The sequence below is a fragment of the Chinchilla lanigera genome, unplaced genomic scaffold (assembly GCF_000276665.1).
Source record: "Chinchilla lanigera isolate Chin_1 unplaced genomic scaffold, ChiLan1.0 scaffold00017, whole genome shotgun sequence".
Taxonomy (NCBI): Eukaryota; Metazoa; Chordata; class Mammalia; order Rodentia; family Chinchillidae; genus Chinchilla; species Chinchilla lanigera.
This window is the reverse complement of record NW_004955418.1, coordinates 5,268,390-5,287,639: the sequence shown is the minus strand read 5'-3', so window position 1 is coordinate 5,287,639 and position 19,250 is coordinate 5,268,390.

The following is a 19,250-nucleotide window of genomic DNA, read 5'->3' as shown; positions in this document are numbered from 1 at the left end:
ATTCATGCAGTAAGGAATGAAAAGGATGAAATTACCACAAATTCCACAGAAATTCAGAAGACCATTAATACCTACTTTGAAAATCTTTATTCCCATAGGATAGAAAACTCAGAAGAAATGGACAGGTTCCTAGATATGTGCAAATTACCTAGGTTGAGTCAAGAAGATATAAAATTCCTGAACAACCCAATATCAATTAATGAGATTCAATATGTGGTTAAAAACCTACCGACAAAGAAAATCCCTGGCCCTGATGGATTCACAGAAGAATTTTACAAGAAATGCAGAGAAGATTTAATACCAACCCTCTTCAAACTATTCAATGAAACTGAAAAGGAAACAGTTCTCCCTGTCTCAAGAGAAAAGAAACAGATTACCTATAAAGGAAAGGAAAATTCTCCCTGAGACAAAACAGGTTCCAAGAGGAAACTGTTTCTGGAGGCAAGCATCATACTGATACCAAAACCAGAGAAAGACCCAACCAAGAAAGAGAACTACAGACCAATCTCCCTAATGAACATGGATGCAAAGATACTCAATGAGATAGTAGCAAATAGAATGCAGCAAATAATCAAGAAAATCATACATCATGACCAAGTTGGTTTCATTCCAGTAATGCAAGGTTGGTTCAATATTCACAAATCTATAAATGTTCTATGCCATATCAGTGGAGCCAAAGACAAAAACCACATGATCATTTCAATAGATGCAGAAAAAGCTTTTGACAAGGTCCAACATGCATTCATGATAAAAACTCTAGAGAAAATAGGAATAGATGGTCTTTACCTTAACCTGATCAAAGCCATGTATGGCAGTCCAACAGCCAACAGCATTCTCAATGGACAAAAACTGAAAGCTTTTACTTTAAATCAGGAACAAGACAAGGATGTCCGCTGTCACCACTCCTGTTCAATATAGTTCTGGAACCACTAGCCAGAGCAATTAGACAGGAGAGAGAAATAAAAGGAATAAGGACAGGAAAGGAAGAAGTAAAACTATCACTATTTGCAGATGACATGATACTTTACATGGAAGACCCTAAAAACTCCACAAGAAGACTCCTTGAATTAATCAGCGAATTCAGCAGTGTAGGCGGATACAAAGTCAACACCCAAAAATGGATAGCATTCCTATACACAAACAACAAACAGACTGAGAAAGAAATTAAGGAAACCATACTTTTCACAATAACATCCAAGAAACTGAAGTATTTAGGAATCAATCTAACAAAAGAAGTAGAAGATCTATTCAATGAAAACTACAGGACTCTGAAAAAAGAGATCGAAGAAGATTTCAGTAAATGGAAAAATATTCTTTGCTCGTGGATAGGAAGAAACAACATTGTGAAAATGGCCATACTCCTAAAATTGCTGTACAGATTCAATGCAATTCCCATTCAACTACCATTAGCATACCTCACAGATCTCAAGAAAACATGCCTTAAATTCATCTGGAACCAGAAGAGACCCAGAATAGCAAAAGCAATCCTGGGCAACAAGGACAAGTCAGGTGGAATCACAATCCCTGACCTGAGATTATACTACAAAGCTACTGTAATAAAATCAACCTGGTACTGGCTAAAAAACAGACCCGAGGATCAATGGAACAGACTGGAAGAAATGACCACAACCAAAAACACTCAGCCACCTAATCTTTGATAAAGGGACCAAACAAACTCACTGGAAGAATGATAGCCTCTTTAATAAATGGTGCTGGAAAAACTGGCTTGCTACCTTCCAAAGACTGAAAATAGACCCAAGTCTATCACCATGCACCAAACTCAGTCAAAATGGATCACAGATCTCTTTATTAAAACAGAAATACTAAATCTATTGGAAGAGAAAGTAAGTAAAAACCTTGAAGACATAGGGGTGGGCAGAGAGTTCATGAACAGAAACCAAACTGCACATGAAACACTTGAAAGAATCAACAACTGGGATGTCATCTTACTGAGAATTTTCTGCACATCTAAAGAAATCACCAGCAGATAACAAGAAAACCCACAAACTTGGAAAAAATTTTAGCTGATTTTCCCTCAGACAAAGGGCTTCTATCTAGAACATATAAAGAATTTAAAAATATCAGCGTCCCCAAATTCAAAGACCCAATCCAAAAATGGGCAGCCGAGATGAATACGCACTTCTCAGATAAGGAAATACAAATGGCAAATAAATACATGAGAAAATGTTCAACATCATTAGTCATTCAAGAAATGCAAATTAAAACAACACTGAGATTCCACCTTACCCCAGTAAGAATGGCTAGCATTAAGAAATCAACCAATAACAAATGTTGGCGAGGCTGTGGAGAAATAGGAACCCTTCTCCACTGCTGGTGGGGATGCAGACTGGTGAAACCACTGTGGAAATCAGTTTGGAGATTCCTCCACAAACTAGGTCTAGAGGTCCCATTCAACCCAGCTATTTCCCTTCTGGGTATTTTCCCAGAAGATCTAAAAACATCATGTCACAGCAATATATGTGCACCTATGTTCATAGCAGCACAATTTGTAATTGCTAAATTGTAAAAGCAATTCAAATGTCCATCCACCAAGGATTGGGTAATAAAATTGTGGTATTTCTATATGATGAAATATTACTCAGCTATAAAGAAAGATAAAGTTGAGGCTTTTATAGGTAAATGGTCACAAGTAGAAACCATACTCATAAGTGAAATAAATCAGACCTGTATGTGCAAGCACAACATTGTCTCACTAGTGTAAAACCTGAAAGAGTTAATAAAAACTTGGAGGTATTGTAGACATTGTAAAATGATAGGAAAATGCTCAAGGGTAAAGGGCAACTGGGATGTGGGAAAAGAGAAGGGAAAGAAGGAGAAATTTTGTGTGTATGTATATACAGGATAGTTAACATAGTTGATCTACTGTCTTCTATTTCTTTGCTGAAAGAAACTGTTAATGATTCCTTGATTGATCAATATTGCATGTTTCCATTTGCTTTCATGAGAAAGCACTTTGTAGATATCAAGATGTAATACAACAAGCATTGTTAATTTGCTACCACTTTGTTTGTAACTCTGTATTGTTTGTATTGTTCTTTTTCTATTTTGTAAAATGTTGTCTGTCTGTTAATGTTTTCCTCCTTTTATTTTTAAAATTAAGAAAATAAATTTAAAATAAATTCATAGTTTTAGATCCTACAATGTAACTCACCTCTAAATAACTACCATTTGTTGAATTTTGATATGGTATCAGAGATTAAATCCACAATTATTTGAAAAGGTTATTAAAGTATTAAAATATTTCTTTCTGTTTAATCTGTGAAAGGCTGGAAAGTAAGTGTGTGTGTGTGTGTTTGTGTATGGTGTTCAGTAAATTTCAATGTAAAGAAATCCTGGGGCTGGAGATATAGCTCAGTGGCATAAGCGCTTGCCTGGCAAGCTTGAGGTCACGTGTTTGAATCCCAGCACCAAATAAAAAGAAAGAAAAAAGAAAAACAATGGAACCAATGTAAAGAAATCCTGAGACTAAAAAGTTTGCAAATCTTTGGCTCTCACAAAACCAATCTAAAACAGAGCCACAGGGATATTTCCTTACATATCATTGCATGTAATTTTTAACATATTGAGAAACACTGTGTGTAAGTGGTTAACTTACATAATGCATGTTGCACAGATATATTGGTATAAAACTTTAGGGTACCTTAAGAGTTATTATAATTTCTTTTTAGAAAACTATATTGCCAAGTTACACACAGAAATTAATACAGAAATATATAAGCAGTGTGGCAGAGTGGGAAAATGCATGATTTGGGAATGAATTCTGATCTTGAATCCTAGCTCAGTCACTGGCTATTTGTATCTTTTATACTTAAATATATTTTATTTAATTTCTAATTTTAATTTACCTACTGTAAAATAGAGGTAATAATAGAATACATAATTTATAGTGTTTGGAAGGAGACTTGTGATTAGATAATACACTGTTAGGATATAGGCAATACTACTATAAGAATGAGAGCCCAAATTACAGTATAGATAGATACTTTGCCACACACAGTCAGGGTCCCAGGTACTTTTCACTGCATTGCTTTTCCGTTCCCTAGATTCTTGCTCTATGTGCATGGGTAGCATAGTTTAAGAATACAACTGCATTCTAGCCAGTGGAAAAGGGAAAGAGAGACAATCCAGGAAAAGAGGCCTTATTTATTCAAGTGATGCCATCCTGCTCACATTCTCTTAAGAAGGGTTTAGTCACATGCAAAGTAGGCTGAGAAATAGTCCCAAGTGGAAACCATGTGCTTAATTAAAATTCCTCTACTATAAAGGAGGAGAAAATACATTGAAAAGCTAGCTATTGTTCTACCTAGCTATTGTTCTACCTATTGTTCTAGCTAAAGTATCTATCTCTGTGTGTTAATATAGTATAATTATAATGTAGTAAGATTCCTACTAAGTCATAGATACTAAGTAATCAATATCACTTTGTATTATATGAGTACTACTATAAACAAGAATAGGTTTTACCAAATAAGTTAAAAGGTTTGCAGAAAGGTCTTCTGAGAGAGCTTTTCTGAGAGTCTTCTAAGTAGAGGAAAAAATTTAGTATAAATATACTTTTTTGTTTTAATAGAAAGTTTCGTAACTTCAGATTTCATTTCTTTTTACTCTCTGCTTAGTGTCTGAAATCTTACCAGTGGAGTCTACTTTCTTTGAATATGATGGAAATGAAAAAATCAGTATTATTATTGGCAATTACTATTTTAAGATACATTTATTTGTTTTCTCCTGTCCCACTCCTCTTGGTTTGAAATACTCATGGCAAAATATCCAAGTCAATCTATTTGGATAAATGGGAATTTCTTAGAGGAAAGCCAGACCCTTTTTATTGACTGAGAGTAGTTACTTATGAGAACAGGGGAGAGGCCTAATAGTGGAGTCTTAGTAGGAAAGTGGCTCAGAACTCCGTCTTGCGGGGACGGGTTCTTGGTGAAAGCACGTAGGCACTAGGTCTTACGGGAGAAAGCAACGAAAGGATGTGTTAATATCAGAGCAGATACTCCACTGTTCTATTCCAAGGCCTACCACACTTCAGAGGCTTTGCTGCACCCACATTTAGCTAGAGACAAATAAAATGTATGAACCTCCCAGGGCTTTGGGTTTTTCAGAAGCTTAGTGCAATTTGCAGGCTTTGCAGTTATTTAATCAAGGCAAGCAAGAGGGTTATAAACGCAACAACTTTGCGATCAAGATTGATGTGCTCAGAAGTTTAACTCTTGCTTTTACAGGCAACATTAAATTGAATTAAAAATTCTCTGAAATAAATCTTCATACTTAGTAGCCCAGAACAAAACATAACTTCTAGAATAAAATTTGTGCATGGTTTATACTAGCGCTGAGTTAATGGTGGCCAGTTAGGACATTACCTAGAGCTGCAGTCTGTACGGAGTGACAAAGCATCACAATCACGTAAGAAACGAGGGAACACGATTCTTAGGCAGAACTTCTTTCAGGAAGATTGTTCTGTGCCTGGAAAGAATAATTTGAATATGCTATTGAGAATGGGTGATAAAACAGCCAAAGGGCTGGCTTAAAACTCCATCTTCACTTAAAGTGAGACTTCAAAAGGTGAGAATAACACAATAGTTATAGATTTCAAGTTATGCTCATGTTCCCAAAACAAAGAGCTGAATCATCATGCAAAGAAGGTCGATGAATTTTGCATGTTGAGACAAATGCTTTTTGAACACATGAACGGGTTAAAGCTGAAGATAGTGGGGGAGGGGAGTAGTGATTTTGTAGCAAATTGATAGAGTCTTAAAATGATCCCATCTTTAACAATGTTGGAGTGGTGGAATGCACTTCCTTTGCCTCCACAGAGAGGAGCTTAAGGAAAACTACTTACAAAGTTTGATTTATGCTCCTAAAGTTTGCAGGGAATAGCATGTGGATAAGTACAAAGATGAGAGACTTTGAGTAGCTTACTCCTGTCAAATGATTAATCAGTCTCTACACATCACAGTGGATAAGGAAGTCACAAGGGCTGCGATGGCAACTGCCCGTGTGGCTGGCCACACAACCAGAGATTGAACTGGTAAAGTAACAATGAGCCCAGACATATTCTCAGTATACAGCAAAAGGAAGATCACTGTGGGGTCAGTTCCCCACTTCTCTAGTCCCAGAGGGCGGGTCTAGGCTGGTGACAAAGAATAAGAGGGTTGGTATGTTAGTTAGTCATTCTGTTGCTGAGCAATCCACTGTAAATTACAGCCTCACAGTTCTGTAAATGTACACAACAGCATACAGCTTAGCTGGGGAAGGCGGGGACATGTGTGGACAGCCCTAGAGAGATAGATGAGAAACGCTCTTGGTGCTGTCTCTTACCAGATGGAAAGGCAGGTAAGGAGCTTCCTCGTGGCACCTGTCCCAATGCTGCCAGCCTCACCTTTGTTGTGGGACAGGAATCACAGGATGTCAGGAAAGACTTGGGTCAGTCTGTGATCAAGCCTTGGCCACACAGCCTACATGGAAACATTTAGGGTTGTCAGGGTGCCATGGTGATGCCAACTCTCAAGACCTGCCTTGGTCTGACAGATAAAACAATCTTCATTGACAAGTGATTGCTGTGGAGTTTGCCTGAACGGAATTTGCCTGCAGATCTGATGGAATCCATGACAGTAGAAATCAACTGTTTGAAAATGGCTGAAGCATGAATCAAGACGTGCAAGTGGGAGGAGATATTCCTGAAGCACAGGAGCGCACCTGGAGCTCACCAGTTGGAAAATCTCAGGAAAGCTCTCAGAAACACCCCGCAGGGAGCCATGAGTGCACAAGCCCAGAGAATGTGGTGCAGTAGTACCACACAGTATGGTTTACTCTATTACTTATTTTCTGTCTAACCATCACCCTGGATACCAAGATTTAACTGGAAAATCCTGGGGCAGGGGTTTAAAACAGTACATACAAGTGAACAGAAAAGCCAAGATTTCATTTATAACAGAAAGAACTAGCCCCTGAAAAGATTTAAAGAATAGAAGGGAAAAATAACATTGTCCTGTCCTCGTATCCCATTGGGTTCAACAGTTTTTCTTTCTTTGTTTCTTCTTTCTTGCTTTCTTTCCTTCTTTCTTTTTCTTTTTCTTTCTTTCTTTCTTCTTTCTTTCTTTCTTCTTTCTTTCTTTCTTTCTTTCTTTCTTTCTTTCTTTCTTTCTTTCTTTCTTTCTTTCTTTCTTTTTCTTCCTTCCTTCCTTCCTTCCTTCCTTCCTTCCTTCCTTCCTTCCTTCCTTCCTTCCTTTCTTTTTCTTTCTTTCTTAACACCTGAGTATAGAAATGAGCATGCCTAACTAACAACAGAGTATGGGCAACAGCAAAATATGTTTCCTCTGGCAGGTGGAATATGCATATTTGAGCCAGAGGGAAATCAAGGAAGGCCTGGGTCCTTGTGTCTTTCTTCTTCCTAAGGGCCCTATGACCTTCCCCGTCTCTTTATCTTTAAATAAACATTGAAAAAACACATGAGATGTATATGTTGGAGGAATTCCAAGTTACTTATCAGTAATGGAAGTAACATCATAACTGGAAGTAACTCTTCAGCTGACTAGATTTAGAATTAGAAGGAACACTTCCTTTTCCAAATCTGATTATTTTATGAACAATTCATTAGGCTTTTGAAAACTCAGCAGAAAATAAATAGCTATATTACCTATCATTCAAAGAATAAAAGAACATTTTTAAAAACCTCACCAAAGAATATGATTATCTTCCTGAATAGGCCTCTATTCCAATATGGAAATAGGTTATGTTTTATAATGGGGACACATAGTGTGCAGAAAGTTTCAGTGTTTGAGGAAAGAAACAACTTTTACACATGTGTGCATATGAAGATGTACTCTAGTGAGCATGCTTCTAAGGATATTTTTATTTTAAAACAGAGAGAACAATTTGTTATAATCAAGCACCATTCAATGGCTTGGAAAAATTTGTCCCAAGGTGAACATCATTGAGTGATTCATGGCTGGAAGAGAACTAGAGCACCAGACCACTAAAAATAGTGCTCGAGTTTCAAAGATCTTGTCATTATCCTAACAGCCAATCAGAATGTTTCTCCCTTCACTCCACATGGCCAACATACACATTTAACCATTATTTTTGAAATGCCAAGACTAATACAACTTTGATTAAAAGGAAGCTGAATGCTGGTGCTCAGATTTCATACAATGGTTAAACTGAAAAGAACTTTGAATCATTCGGTCTGTCCAAGAGAATGTGCCCATACCAAAAGTTTTATTGTCTAACATCACACATACATTTCAAGAAATCACAAGTGGACTTTTTACTCAAAACTCATTAATTCAAAGTGATATGCTTTAACATATGCTTAGCAGGATATGGAATGCATAATATAAAGAAATAGTGATGATTTTTTTGAAACTTGAAAGGTTGAGTCTTGGTATCTGAGACCTGCTGTCTTAGTTACTCTTTCTTGTTGCTGAGACAAAATACCTGACACTCATGTAAAGAAGGAAAGGTTTTTTTAAGCCCACAGTTTGTGGAGGTTTCAGTCCATAATCAGCTGACACCAAGGCAGGGTGGCATGGCAGGCACTGCAGAGGAGAAACAGTTCATGTCAGGCAGAAGGTAGCAAAGCAAGCAAGGGACAAATGACAAGCCTCTTTCTGTCCCTGATAGTGTACCCAGGCTACCTGCCTTTAGGGCAGGTAGCACTCACACCCTTAATCCTAGCATCCTTAATCCTAGTGTTGTTCTGTGACTCAATCCTAGTGTCACACAATCTAGATCTACCACTCTGAAAAGCACCATGTATGACTGCATGAGGCTTTGCGGGGACATCTAGACAAACCATAACACCTGTCAAAGTGGAAAGATATTTGCTTGGAATTTCCAAACATGAAAAGCCTCAGCAACCCAACCCAATATTTTTATGCACATTTTATTAGCAGGTAATCCTCATTGTATTACTCAGCTTTTTCATTGCTAGGACGAAATGCCTGACATATACAATGTATGTATTTTCTTTTTCAAGACAGGGTCTGTTTTTAATAAACCAATAGAAATCAGTAGTACAATTTGTTTTATCAATCTTGCATGCTTATATGTAGTCATCTGAGCAACTGCTTTGAAGATAACAATACCTAACATAACAACTATTGTTAATTTTCTATCACCTTGTTCTGAAATTCTGTATCATTTTTATTGTTTTTTGTTGTTTTGCTTTTGACTTTATTTTTGTTTTTCTCTTTCAAATAATTTTTTTTAAAAAGACAGGATCTTGCTATGTAGTTCAGGCTGGCCTTGGACTCACTATATAGCTCAGGCTGGCCTTGAACTTGTGGTGGTCCTCCTGCCTCAGCTTCCCAAGTGCTGGGATTACAGGCATGTGCCACCATAGTTGGCCCTGACATATACAATTTAAAGGAAGGAGTAGTTCATTTGTCCCAGCTTCAGAGATTTCAGTCCATTATCAGCTAGACCCATTGCTGAGGGTCTGAGGTGAGGCAGAACATCGTGGTTGGAATGGTATAGTGGAGCAAGCTACTCATGTCATGGTAGCAGGGAAGCAAAGTACCAGGGAGGAGCACCAGGGAGAGAGACCTCTCCAAACGTACACTCCAAGACCACTGCCTCCACCTGGGCTGTGCCTCCTGACAGCACATTCAGCTACAAACATCAGTGTATTCACTGATGATTAAGCTTAGCCATTATTACATCCCTAGTAGTAGATATTGTGTATAGTGTCCCAACTGCTCTATGAGAGTCAATTAATCTATTCTATATGAATAAACTGGGGGAACCAAATTCTGTTTAGGGTAGAATGATACAGGGATAATTACCACAACCAGGAAGTGGGGATGGAGGGACATGGTGGTTAGGGTGATGGCCGAACAGGTGACAAAAGTGTCCCCATCAACTTGCACTCATAAAGATCAGATTTGTATCTACATAACATCCATTCAAAACCAAATACAAATGCAAGGCTCTTACTTCTCAAATGCAATACTGCCTACATTTTTTTTTCAACACTATTCTTTATGTTCATTTAAATATGATTGCTCCTAGGAAGATGTTGTCCCAGGCTCTGAGTATCTTGATAGCATACCCTGGATCTTGAACTTCTTCCATGGCTATGGACCTCCTCAAACTTGGAAACAAGGAGAAAGATAAGAACAAAGACTCATCAAACCCCTTCTCAAATAAAAATCCTTCCTCATTGTCACTGGAAGGGATTTTTAACCCTTCTTATACTATCTATTATTTAACTTACACAATCCCAACTGTATTTCTCTGGGGATTCTCTGGGTTTCCTTTCTGAATTTTCATTGGATTTTTACACTCTGCTGTCCACACCTAACCCTCCCAAATATGTCTTTCTGATTTCTACTTGAAATCCAAACTCAATCCAGTTATGTCATGATTTAGGGTATTTCCTGAAGATTTGGGAGTCTGTGGAAATAATGACTATATATATATGTGTGTGTGTGTGTGTGTGTGTGTGTGTGTGTGACACAGCACTGAGGGGCCAACCTTCTGGCCCTGTTTATATCTGCTTTCTTAGATCTTCTAGTTGTTCTCTGCTACCTTCTCGAAGCCTCTGCGACACTCTCTGTATTGCTTGCAGCCCCTGAAATGTTGGTAGAGTGCTCTGTTGTGGCTTTTTATTCATTCATACCCCCTTTTGTTGCTAGCACCTGATCTTCCCTGCCATACTCATTGTACGCCATTTCAGGAAGCTCAGTCAAGGTACCTTGTAGTCTTTGGTAGAAGAGTCTCATGACCATTCAGCTGTCCGGTTTTAGCATTTGAATCAGTTGTGGCTGATTTATCCAGACAATTGCATTCTCAAGAAACTACCTATTAGCTGTCCTTGTTCCTTTCCTTTCTGAAGCTTTTCCTTCAATTTTGTCAGCGGCACCATTCATTCCTTCCCCATTTAAGTCAGTTAGAACTACAAATAAAGTTGCCTGAGTGATATCAAAGTGCTGTCTACTTTCCTACTTTCCCCCACCCCCAGCACTTTGGCAAATGAAAATTTTCCTTTTGATGTATACATATTAAGAAAAATCCCACAATAATCAAAGGTAGTAGATTTTTTTATTAAAAATAAAAGGAGGAGAAAGAAATCTTCTATTATCATTAATAAGATTCCTGGAGAGAAAGGAAGAAGGAGTCTAAATTTCATACACAAACTGCCCCAAAATGTTTGTCTAATGTTTGTCCAAGCTGGGCTCACATGTGGAACCAAATTATGTTCTGAAAGTGTAATTTGCTAAATGATGTGAAGACTTTCCTAAAAGTTAAATAATGGTTTTAAATTATTTGCTCCTTTTTGTTTATGGAGCTGGAGGCTGTCAGCACTCATTCTACTGTCTGTACACTCTTTCTTTTCATCAAATGATTAACCAAAGCAACTAACTGTGCCTTCTTTTCAGCTAAGAAATTATATTGTTATATGTTAAATATTTTAGTTTCTGGGTTTTCACTATATACAACTAGATCTCTGAATAGACACCATCAATCTGGTTAACTGAAAGTTGAGTTCAAAGGAAATTTACAACTCTCAACAAATGATCATTGAGTATTTTGTGCAAAAATTGTCATGGTAAGCCAGTTTTCCATTTTGCTCTTGTATAATAGTATATAGAAATTTAGCACTATTCCAAAATTTAAACCTGGCAGGTATCTTCAAGGGAATATTTTCAAGAAAAAGAGATACTTAAGAGATAAATATTTACCTATGAGATGCGGTTAGATATACATGGTGGATTTGTAGTTGCCAGATGGAGCAGGTTATTCATGTTTTCACATAAAGTGAAAAACACACTATAAGGAGAAATTATTATATAAAGTATGATGTACTCCATAAAAATGGAAATTGGTTTGAATTATACTTTAAGTTGGTCTAATATTGTGATTGATTATCTTGTCTGTTACAGAACTGAGTCTTGAAGACTTAAAGCATTCTACAGCAGTCTATAGGTTGCCATGGCAACTCCCAAAAATGCATTCCTACACTATTTGGGGGTATTTCCACCATACCAATTGACAAGTGGCTGATAGAGAAAGACTGTTCAATGAGTAGCTTACCATGGCAATTTTGGATTGGACTTCGGAGGAAGAGATTCTAACTAATGATTATTAGTTAGAATACATATGCTACTTTGCATTTTTCAAACTATCTTTGACATCTAAGTTGGCATTCTTCACAAAATTCATCAAGTAGGTCAGTGTTCTGATTGCTGTCTTTATTTAGCTGAAAAAACAAAGGACTGTGGGTCCAGAAAGCTTTTTAGGGTATAGTCCTTTAGCAAGACCACAATTAAGTCCTCAGAAATAAATTGTCCTGCATTTTATTCTGAAAACTCTCCAGCTTTTCACAACTTCCAAAAAGGGAAATTTTCCTTTATAATCCTGTTTATACTTATTCGCATAAAATATATGCACATTAATTGACAATAGTAACAGTAAATAAGATTTCTAAGTATTAAACACTGGTATGCGCTAACTACCATGTTAAACTGTTTTCATGCATAATTTTTTCTTCCACAATTCTGCAGAGGAGGTGTTGTTTTTATCATTTACAGAAGAGGAACCTGGACAGAGACTAGTTAACTTGCTTAAGTTCACTAGTAAATGGCAGAAGCAGAATTTGAAACCACATCTGTTTGACACCTAAGCCTGAATGTTTAATCATTTTGCCACACATTCAGTTACTGTATTGAACCTTCATCCAACATTAATGTATTTTGCATTGCACTGTGATAGATAGTACAGAGGTAATGTGCTTTTGAAATAGTAATGCACTAAAAACACACAGAAGTACTGGGTTTAGGGAGTCTGGGGCTCAAATCCAGACAGTACCAGTTTGTAGTTACAACTCTCTCCAGTTATTCAAAGGATGTCCTGAGATTAAATGACAGAGGCAGCTCCAAGGCTTTCTAGAAAGGTGTAGAATAGATAGCCAACTCATCCTGCCTAACTGTGATGTAGAATTATCCGCACCTTATCCATTGCTCTCACTCTGAGGAGTCAGCCTATCCAAAGTACAAACTTTCATTCTACAGATCAGTTCTTACTGCCAGACCTTGTCTAGGTGCTGCTAATATAATAGTCAACAACAGATCAAACTCTAGCTCCTCAAATGACATTGTCTTGCTAAAACCCCTCGAGGACCCCCTTCATCATTACTCACAAAATAATAGTCCTACTCTTCAACAGGGAACGGTTAACTATTCTTAAATGAGCCTTGGTAATGGTGCCTCCATATAATTTGGAGATATCGGACATAAGAGAGTTAGAACAGTTCAAGAAGGCGTGTAAGACAGGAGATAGCTATAAAGGTGATACTAGCTAACAGCTTTGCAGAACCAGGGATGAGAATTTGGGGAAACATGAATTCTGGCTTTGACCATTAGCTATATGTAAGTTCTGCGGTTCCCCGCTACACTTGAAGCTGTATGAGAACAAGACTGCAGCTCCTACATTTTCATATTCCTATTGTCTGACCCAGAACATAGAAAGAGTTTAATAAATGTTCCAGCATAATGGTCTTAAATATCTGCAGGAATTTAAATTTAAATCCAATCATTTGGGTCATCTTTTCCTTCAAAAACAAGTCATATAGATTCTTGCTAGAGAGTGTGGTCCACAGAAATAGTATTTGCAATCTGGTGATTTTTTTCCAAAAGAGAATCCCAGGGCTGGCCCAGAACAACTGTGAGTCTGCTTTTTACAAGACCCTCAGGTGATTTGTTTGCACATTTATATTGGAGATACACTGGATCAAATCATCTTTATAACTGATCAGTAATTTTAAGACAACATATGAGCAACTCTATTGTACTACATTCCAGTAGGAACCCATTTCACTAAACATCAGGGAACAAAAAGCAAGGGCCAGACCTCAGTAAACTGCAATAGGATGGACTGTGAAATCCTGTAAACCTAATTAGAAACATTGGCACCCAAGAGAGAAGGACTTTATAGCTCCTGACAAAGTTAGGAAGCTGTAGACAGAACAGATTGCATTTGTCAACCTGGAGACACTAAAGAAAGTTTGTTCTTTTGTGCAATCATTTAGCAATAAGGTAAGGCTTGCCAGCTAGATTTATTGGGATATTGGATTTTATGTTTCTTGTATCAAATAATACTTTTTACATTGTTTAGGTCTAAATAAATCTGTCTTCTATTTTACATCGCCCTGTTGTATTGCTGCTTACAGATAAAGGGTTTGGGTAGCATAATTTGCTCTGCCCTTGGGACATACTGCCATACATTAAAACCCAGTCACATGGAGAGCTCAGCAGAGAATTTCAATGTGCTCTGAAAAGTTATTCAGAAATAGTGAAGGAATAAAGCCCACCAAGATGTTGTGGTGTTTTGATCTTGTTCTGTGTACTCTCTGTCTGGCAGATGCTGATTTTCAAACCCAAAGATGAACATTTCAAAGTAAAATCTGTGCCCTTAAACCCTCACATACAATCCAGACCTGGCAACAGCTGTTTTGTGTCACCCATAGCTTTATGCCTGTCAATGCCTATGTGATTTTGAGTCTTTTTGTGAGATATACACAAAAATTGAATCAGTAAGTAATAATGAAAGAGAAAAATATTATCAGTTTTAAAAATAACTTTAAAATTTGCAAAGGAAATAATGACTATTGTAAGGCAAATTAATGTAGACCCTTCTTTGTGCTTATAAAAAGAATAGAAATTGTTCTCACTTTGAACAGGCAGGATAAAATATGTCCATTTGTATTATAGTCTTTATCCGTTAGTCTGCTTTATGATTTGATTTCAGGTTTTCATTGTTCCAAAGCAATTTTCCAGATTGAATCTTAAAAGGATTATAAACCACAAAAGTCATTTTAAATTCTGCATGGAGTTAATACACCTACTGCTATTCTATACATTTGTCTTTTAAATTTTATAAAGGAATTTGTTGACACTCTCCCTTTCATCTGTTTCTTATTTTTGTGTAAAAATTAGCCAAATACTGACGGCTGTCTTATTTGATATGTGGATGAAGTATGTCAGCCAATCAGCATAACTTCAAATGTCAAATATTCTAGTACTTTAGACTTTTTGTATTAAAATATTACCCTTAATTGAAATAATTTAGTGATGCAACAAAAATTAAATCAGAAAACAATCGTTTGCCCTTTGTTTTGTTTCCCCTCTCCTAAGTGTTCTGACACAAGGGTGGCTGTGTCTTTCTCTTTTACTCTGAAATAGAGACACTACTGATAGTACTGAAAAACTCAACTGGTCAGTCCTCCTGGGCACTCCTGGAGGGTGCTCTGTATTTTATACAGAACTGGGAAAATAGAAGAAAGGGATCCCTCTAACTTGAAAAATAGGAGCAGGTGTAGCACATCTTCAGCAGACTTAGAGTAGCAAGGCAAGCTGACCACCAGAGACAATAATTGTTAAGGCCTTTCAAAAAAACCCACAAATAGCCAGTGTTGACCTAAATTTGGCCCGAGGTTGTCTCTTTGCATAGAAAACTGCAACCTCACTTGAGGGTATTTTCTTGTGAGGAGAAGCTACATCTCAACCAATCACAACAATAAAGTTTCAGCCAACTATAGGCTGCCAACTGATCAGACCATAATTACGTGAAGCAAATGTTCATCTGTGACCAGCTGAGCTGTTTCTGTACATCTTGACGTTTTTCTGTCTGTGAATATTGCCTGCCCAGGTTGCTGGGGGGAGCTCTCTGAACCTCTCCTCATTCTGACTGCTGGCTGATTCACGGATGATTCTGTGCTTAAATGAACTCTGCTAAATTTAATCTAGCTAAAGTTTATAACATTATTGCCTCCCCCCAACTATTCTCCTCTGCATAGTTCAAGCACAGGAAATGGTTCATACTGTTTGTCTGAGATCCCAGTATAAGAACCTACACCAGGTGTAGCTGGGGGATTTAGACATGACAGGAAGGTAGGTAGAGATTTCCAGAAGTAGTAGAGGAGCTTTAGGCTTCTCAATGACTTGATTGGAAATAGACATAACTTCATGGAAGGAATTCAGTTTAAGAGAGTTAGAATTGAGGTGGACATATGAGCTCTAAAGACAGATTTTGCTTCCAATTGTATATGTGCATCCCCCAGCTTATGCTCCATCCCCCTTCTCCCTGAGCCCTGTTTTAGTCACTTTCCTGGCACTGGGTCAATATACACGACCCCCGCGTCTTAAAGGAGGAGAGGTTTGTTTTGGTTCATGGTTTTAGAGGGTTCAGTCCATATATATTCAGCTGGGTCTAGGACAAAAATTGACATGGTTGGAGGGATGGCAGAGGAAAGCTGCTCAACCCCTGTCATCAGGAAGAGTGGAGAGGGAGTGAGGGAGGACAGGCAAGGGAGGAAATGGGACAAGAACACATTCTTCCAGGTCATGCTCCTTGTCAGCCCACTCAGGGGAGATTCTTGCGGGGACGGTCCCAAGGTTAAAGAACACATGTGTGCAAAACAACAGCAACAACAGCAGGCAGCATAGAGCAGGGCACAGCAGAAGAGTGCAAGGGTACAAGACAGACACTTGCATCTTTATTGTGTAATTGTTATAGAGGTTGTTATTGCACATTTATATTCTTACACAGTGTGATAACCAGCACATGCCAGGGTGTGTACCTGTGCTAAGTCATGGTTACATTACTGTATCACATTGTACACATGTGCTGGACAAGCAGAGGGCACGTCTTCAGGTGTCCTTAGATGCCCTCGAGATTTGAAGCAGGCTGAGTAGCTCCCCACCCTTTCAATAACCTACCTATCTTTATCAAGCAGGCCTCACCTCCTAACAGCATGTCCTACTCTGAACCCATGAATGGGCTAATCCACTGATGAGTACAGCACCCACAGTGATCCAGTCTCCTTCCAAAGGTCCACATCTGAGCATATGATACCTTTAAGGGACAATGCAGATCTAAACTATAATACCTTTAATTCCTTTCAATTCTTGGAATTTGATCAAGCAAAAGAAGCCCCAGAGAATACAAGGAAGTTCTACCCCTGATCCACGTAAGAGATGGGCACAAATGATTCTACTCCCTTCAATGAATCCAGTGTTAAGGGTTGATTAAGTATGAATGAGAGTATTGGCTATGAGTTCAAATTAACAGCAAACTATATCTTCTCTGTTGCCAAAGTTCCAGGTAGTAAATGTTACAGGTAGAGGAGGCCCATAGCCTCTGTCTCAGGATCGATATACATGTTTCCATGTCTCACCTAATTGTCTGCTTGTTGGCAGGAGAGATGTTACAAAATAGACAACCATTTAATACAAACTATGCAATTCTCCAAGCCAATATCTTACATGAAAAATAAGCAGGCTTTAGACATAGCTAGTCCAATGTAGATTTCTGTTACATTCTACTACCTTTAGAAAGAAACCTAGTGTTTCATTGTGAGTGTTGGTTTGTTTATGATTTTATTGGCCTTTATTCAATCTTTGGCTAGAAGAGAGCCATTAGCTTTAGGCAAAATGCAGACACTTGATTATTGGTAATTGTACCACATCTGCATTTAATACTACTGAGAGAGTCAGCCTTGGCAGAAATGATTTGTATATGAAGTAATTAAGATTTCCCAGAATGGGAAAGCAGATTTTCATTTAATCTTCCTGCCTCCCTTTCTTATAAACTTTTAATTGCCTAGCACCACTTTTGAATGAGTTGATGGCAGCTGACACAGGAGGATGTGCAACCCTGTGCTGGACTTGGAGGCAGTCATTAATTTCCAGGTGGACATTCCAGTAACCCGACCCAGGTTGGAAGCAGATTTTCATCCTTTATTGGAATAGATGGTTCCAAACCTTCCAGACTCTATTTTGGCCATTTTTCATGCCACTGCTACTAATGGAATCCAAACAAATCCCAATAGATTGCACAATCAGAGAGACAATGGAGGACATGATTATTCAATAAATGTTTTTATTTGACAAAGAACATTTATCATTTAGGCAGAAACCACAGCCTATTTTGTACTTCGAATTTGTACCTACAAAAATGCATGTTTTTGTTAGATACTAACTATTGACAGAATATACGTCTGCTTGAAAAAAAAGTGTGTGTGAGGAAGAGGCCAAAATTAGGGCAGTTATAAGAGTAATCTTTTTGCTATGTTTCCATAAAAGAGAAGGATGAAATTTGTCCTGAAATGTGGGTATGCAGTCAAAATCTTGAGGTCACTACTCACTTTCCTGTATTTCCATACTATTCCACTCATGTCTGCAGCTCAACATCTCTTTATCCACAGGGCAGAATTAAAAGTACGCAACATTTGCACAGTCTCTGTACAGATGGTGAGTGCACCAAACACGGAGATCTTCTAGGATCATGCAGTTGCTTCTCAGATGGTTATGCCTTGCTTTTCTCACTGTCCACTGCCCAGCTGCCAGTGTGAAGGTGGACATTTGTTAACACCATAGTTTCAGGGTTCCCAGGAGGTGAGCTTCCTTGCAACTGGGAGACAATGACACTTGGACACTCAGGAGAGCACCTGAGTGGAATATGCTACATTTTCAGAACTCAGTTCACTTTAATTTATTGATGATGAGACTCAGGAGGAGCCAGTTTACCATAATGTTAAAAAGTCACTCTCTACCAATTAGCAATCTCATTTCATGTAACATTTAGAACAAGTTTGTGAATATTTTGCCAGAGGCAAAGTCATGCACTCCAAAGTTCCCATGGAAGAAACTACATGAGTGGCCATCAATTTGACTCTTAAACTCTCAGTAGTATCGTCATGCCCAGGCTTTTCCAGGGCTAGATGCTTCTCTACAAGGAGTTTAGCATAAACAGAATTTTACAGCTAGAATTGAAAGGATGTTAGAGCTTGTCTCCTTATTTTACAGATGAAGAAACTGAATTACATAGAGGATACATATCTATTACATATTATGTACATTACATATAGCATATGTATATGAGACTTGACACTTAAATAAGATAATTCATATATATTGCTTACTACACTGTGTAACACATGCATGCTTGACAAATATTTGTGATTATTGTGTTTAGTAATTTGTTCTCTCTTGAAATCTGTGTCCTTAAGTAGGTATATCATCAGCATTTTTTAGATCTATTTCATCTGATTATATGGATTATCAGTATTTTTAAGAGATTCTGAATTAATGGCAATTAGGGCTTTCATTTGGTATTTCTTTCCACCTAATGATGTGCAATGAACATTCTTAAAGTGATAGCTTTTCATACTCATGTATTATTTCTATAGGTTACATTTCTGGGAGTGGGATTGCTCAATGTGTATA